Source organism: Archocentrus centrarchus, chromosome 20 (assembly GCF_007364275.1).
Source record: "Archocentrus centrarchus isolate MPI-CPG fArcCen1 chromosome 20, fArcCen1, whole genome shotgun sequence".
NCBI classification, from domain to species: Eukaryota; Metazoa; Chordata; class Actinopteri; order Cichliformes; family Cichlidae; genus Archocentrus; species Archocentrus centrarchus.
In genome coordinates, this window is record NC_044365.1 from 7964135 (window position 1) to 7969325 (window position 5191).

The 5191-nt window shown below is 38.5% G+C and overlaps 1 long non-coding RNA gene across 1 annotated transcript; it reads right to left on the reverse strand.

The window, feature by feature from the left end:
• Positions 1-1337: 1337 nt before the first annotated feature.
• On the reverse strand, positions 1338-1948 carry LOC115799105 (uncharacterized). The gene is made up of 2 exons (XR_004021531.1): positions 1823-1948; positions 1338-1724 (listed from the first exon to the last, which is right to left on the reverse strand). It is a non-coding gene; the product is annotated as an uncharacterized LOC115799105 (long non-coding RNA).
• Positions 1949-5191: the final 3243 nt, after the last annotated feature.

A 5191-nucleotide genomic window follows, 5' to 3' on the forward strand; every position in this document is an offset into this window, starting at 1 on the left:
CCTTTCTCGGAGAGCTCTCTGGACGATAAATGGATTTCCATATCTCTCCTCTAACAATGTCCAAGCACTGTGATAGGCATCCTCAGAATTTCTATAAAAAAATCCCTCCACAGCCTTGCGTGCCTCCCCTACAAGGTAATGTTTCAAATATAACATTTTTTCACAGACTGGGAGGGGTTTCTTACCAATAAGAGTCATAAAGGAGATCTTCCAGTCAATAAATTTCAAGGGGTCCCCGGAAAAGGTTGCCAAGTCGGGGGGAGACAGGTGACACATGCTCAAGGAACCCGCAATGGCTTGAGCTAAGTCAGCTGTCTCCTGATTTTTAACTCCGATTAATGTCTGTTGAGATTGAAGCGGTACAACCCCTGAATTTGATGGATCCCCGATATCCTTCCCTTGGTGACTAGACCGGATATCTCCTTGATCACCCTTTTCTCCCTGATTCCTCAAACCGTCTTCTAAATCCCTATAAGCCCTCAAACGCGCCACTGCCACCTCCACATCATTTTCTGCTTCTATTTGTTTTAACCGCAGCTTCTCCTCCTCTTGTTTGAAACGCATTTCAACTTCCTTCTGTTTAATTTCAGCCAGCATCTTCGCTTCTTCTAATTTCCATTCATTCTCCAATTTGCACATTTTCATTTGTTGAGCTTGAATTTTTCTCACCGCCTTTGCCTGTTCCACCTTAACAGCGAACTCTGCCTCAGCCTCTGCTAATTTACTTGAAACCACTGAATGGGAGGAAGGAGGACAAGCTACCGACATTTCAGAAATCACAGTCTCTGTATCTGTACCTCCAAAAATGGACCCATACTCCCCTTTATTTAGGGTCATCCTCACTCGTTCTTTCTCCAATTCATCATTAAAAACTTCTTCAATAGTTTCCTTTCTTTTAACTACAAGTTCGCCGATTTCGGCGGTGAGAGAAACACAAGCATCCATTTTCTTAATAATGTCTGGTGTGGCAGTGCAGTTACGCCTGATGGGCTCATAGGACTGACATACTAAATCATAATTAGTTTTTAAATTCTGCTGGATTACATTAAGGTCATTCACTGTACAAAATCGCTTCAATTTCGTCCTGGAATCTCGAGCTGTTTGTTTCCACACATCATATTCCTTCATAAAAGACCTTTCATGTTGTTCAGCTCTCTCTCTACGCAGCTCCTGACCCTTCTCGGTCAAAACTCTTTGACGGGAGCTGGACCTGCTTGGTTGGTCGGCAGTATTATCTAAAACTTGATTTTTAACGGACATTTTACCTCATTTACCCTTTAGTTTACAATTTCCAAATTCACCAAACAATACTAAAATTCGACATTAAACCACAACAATAAACTACAAATATTTTAATCAATATAACTTTACCCTTCAACCCCAAAAAGGAGAAAAGGAATACATTATAAAACACATTCAAACCCTAAACATTAAGCACTTAATCATAGGCTTTATCACCAGTCTCTTATGTATCGCTACCCAGTTCGCTTGAACTAGAAGCGTAACAAATACCGTCCATTGGCTGAGCTCGCCGGTGCGCGAAAGGGGCGTACACTGGGCCGGACCGCCGTTATCAAATACTTGTGCAATAACGTTGATTTTCTTAGCTGAAGCCTTACTCTTCCGATGGTCGAGTTTTCACTGTAGCTGCCCCTGGGTCAATAAACGGGAGTCTCGACAGGTGCTTCAACTCTTTATTTCCACTTCATTGTGCACCGTGAAAACTTAAAAACAGATACAAAAAAAACAATTTATTTACAATACATCATCAACAGGAAACTTACAATTATCACAACAACTAAATCACAAAAGGCAAACGTACCTCGTTCCGTCACCGAGGGGTGCTATATTACGGATCATCTATAAGGCTGCCCGTCACCTTAAGACTAATAATAAACAATAAAAATCCTTAAATACGATCCATACAATTCAGAAGAAACGAAGATAAAAATTCAAACCGACAACTCACCAAGCAAACATCCAACAAGGAAAAGGAAGCCACGGGGAAACCGGACACCACGCCACACCAAACAAACGAAAATGAGGCAACGCATGCCAACAGAAAGCAGGTGAGGGCCATAAAACCTAATTCCCTTTTGCTGGTCCTTCACCTCCTCTCCACCACACACACCGCCTCCTGTGGCCACTCCAAGACAATTCGGTGTCAATTACAACCTCTGATTTTCCTTGATGACCCAGGTCTTCTAATTTCCTGTTTCTACATTACTTTGGCCTCCAGTAACACTATGAGGAATCTTGGAGTCATTTTTGACCAGGATATGTCCTTCAGTGCACATGTTAAACAAATATGTAGGACTTCTTCTTAGAAACGTTCCACGTCAAAGTGAAGATGAGTAATTAGTAATTTATTTATTTACACAAGTATATTCTGTAAATGGTTTAATTGGCCTACTTAATTAAGATCTGCTAGTCTTGCATTACATAAAAAATAGTGAGAAGCAATTCCATTTAGTAACTCTTCAGGATCATATCAAAGTAGTTTTATGTATATGCCACACATTCACAACAGTCATCCTAAAGTAAAGACACTACAGTATTAGAGACAACAACACAAGGGTAAATAACATCATTAATCCTAACCCTTTAAGTGATCTTTAAAGACCTGGCAACCAGGGAACACAGAACGTGATCATTTTAAATGACTCACATCAACAATTCTTCACAAAAATTCTTTTTTTTCAGTAACAATTTTTTCCTATTCTCCAAAGCACAGGGTTGAGGTTTGCAGTTATGCTCATGACTGTCACCAATAATAACGTATATATCAGAGGTTTAAGAGAAAAAGACCTCTGCCAGAAGCAGGTTAAGGAAGGTGTAGCCATCACTCATCATTCATTAAATGCAACTGGCTGGTGGAAAGTAAAAGACAGAAAACATGAGAATATGATATTGTCTTTATTATATATTATTTTTACACTTTAGGAATGGCTGATGAAACAACCAAATATTTCATTTTCTGAAATATGAAAAGCAAAAACATGAACAGAGCATGAGGCTCCATTCTCAACTCCACACTTCCTGCCAATAACCTGCTCCTTATAATCTTTCATTGATTAAACATTCTGTAAAATGTGCATGGACAGTTTTTATTCCTTACATATTAATTGTCTGACTAACCAGTCGATCGAAATAGGCAAAGACATCTTTTAACTATGATTTTGTCTCTGTGTGTGTGTGTGTGTGTGTGGGTGTGGGTGTGGGTGTGTGTGTGTGTGTCGTAGGTTGATTAGATTCCACATGTTTTTGCGTTTACTATAAGGCTTTTATGATGAATGCGAACAGTTTCCAAGACGGTGAATGTTGACATAAAATCTTAGTTATTGGCAGCCACAGCAGAAGAAAATTTAAATCTCTCCTTCAAAAGTCCAGCAGTAAATCTCTGAGCTCTTTGGCAAACTGAGACTTGTTATTACTACAGTACTCATTGATCCCTCTTCGTACGGTGTACAGCATGTCAGAATAGTTGCTCCGTCAATCAACATTTCGCAACAACACATCACAGGTCTTTGATTTTTTTTCTGTCATAGTCCCTTAGCCCCATCTGTTGGATGTGTTCCCCACAGGCTGGGTGAGGAGTGAGGAGTCTGATAAATGCTGTGGAGCCAGAAATCTGAGAAAGCTGAGAGTTTTGAAAATATATCTAATACACATATTGCTATTAGTAGACAGTTGTTGAAATAAAGATGAAAAAAAAAAAAAAAACATAATTTCAGAATTTTGCGATCTGTTTCCATCCTGTTCATCAGAGTTCACATGATATGGTAATACTTCGGATAAAGATTTGGAAACTGAAATCTGAGCAGAGGACTTGACATAAGCTGGAACATAGACAGTGAATGCAACCCTCAGATTAATCACTATACTTAGTTAATGTGAATATATTTCACTGCTGTCAGCCAGCAGTGGCATTGACTGGGCCTGGGTCTGGATTTTCTGACAAACTATCTTTGAGTTGTGAACATTCTAGTTTTAGTCATTATCGTCTGTCGAGTCTTAGTTTGCTTTTCATGTATTATTCCTGAGCTTTTGTTTTTGTTACTTTGTTATTTGTTATTTACAGTAATCTTGCATTCACTGTTCAGTTAGTTTCTGCTATCTAGTTTCTGTTCATGGTTTTAGTTTGTTTCCATTGCTTGTTTCAGTTGTCCTGCTTCCCCTGTGTCTTTATGTCAAGTCTCCGTCTCTGTGTTTGGTTATTTCCTGTTTTATTTTGGTAGTTTTTTTGGCTCTTGTGCATTGCTTTGTTATCTTGATTTAGTTTAGGTGTGTTTAGTTCTGCAGCTGTCTCCATTATGCCTTAGTGTGTCTGTGTGTATTTAAAGCCTCAGTTTGTCTGTTGTGTTGTACTGTTTATACACAACATCATAAAAAGGAAAACAACTGTTTCAGCCCCCTCGCTGCAGAGCATTTTTACTTTGTTTTCATTTGCCATCTGGACTTTCTGCTTCACCTGAATAAAGGTTTGTTTACTGTTTCATGAGTCTGCATCCACACTCGTTATGACACATGCACAATATTTACAGAGACTTAAAGAACTCTGTTAATATGTTTAGAAATGTTAAATATGTTTGGAAGGGATCAGAGAAATATGAAAAACAATATTCCTAAAGAAATCCCACTGCACCCAAAGCTACTTGGTTTGTATCCAAAAGAACAAAACTACAACAAGACACACTCTGAGAACACAGACCTCCACCAAGGCAGCTCGCTCTCTGGGCAGTATTTACTTTGAAGGGAATAGTATTGTATTCTGTAGGCAGACATGTTTACTCTTAAACAAATATTATGTAGGATTGGGTGATGGATAATAGGTACTGATTTGTAAATAACTAGATATGAAAAACTTGAGCTTATATAATACATTTGATAATACTTTCTTTAAAGATATAACATTTTGGTGTCAACTTGAAAGAAAGGCAGACATGAAATGTAAATGTGAGGTCAGAGGTCAAATGTGACACATTTGTATGAAAGCTATAATGTGATATTTAGAATCCCCATGTGATCCCCGTGTTATTTCCTTAATGTTGCCAATTCAAATAAAGGCAGTAGAATTTTAAGCATAGTTTTAAAGATAAGATATTTTATGAAAGTTTGACCTTGAAGATGAGGTCAGAGGTCCATTGAAGACCTTGGTGGATGTAAGTTAGGTTTTTTTGACCCTACTGTA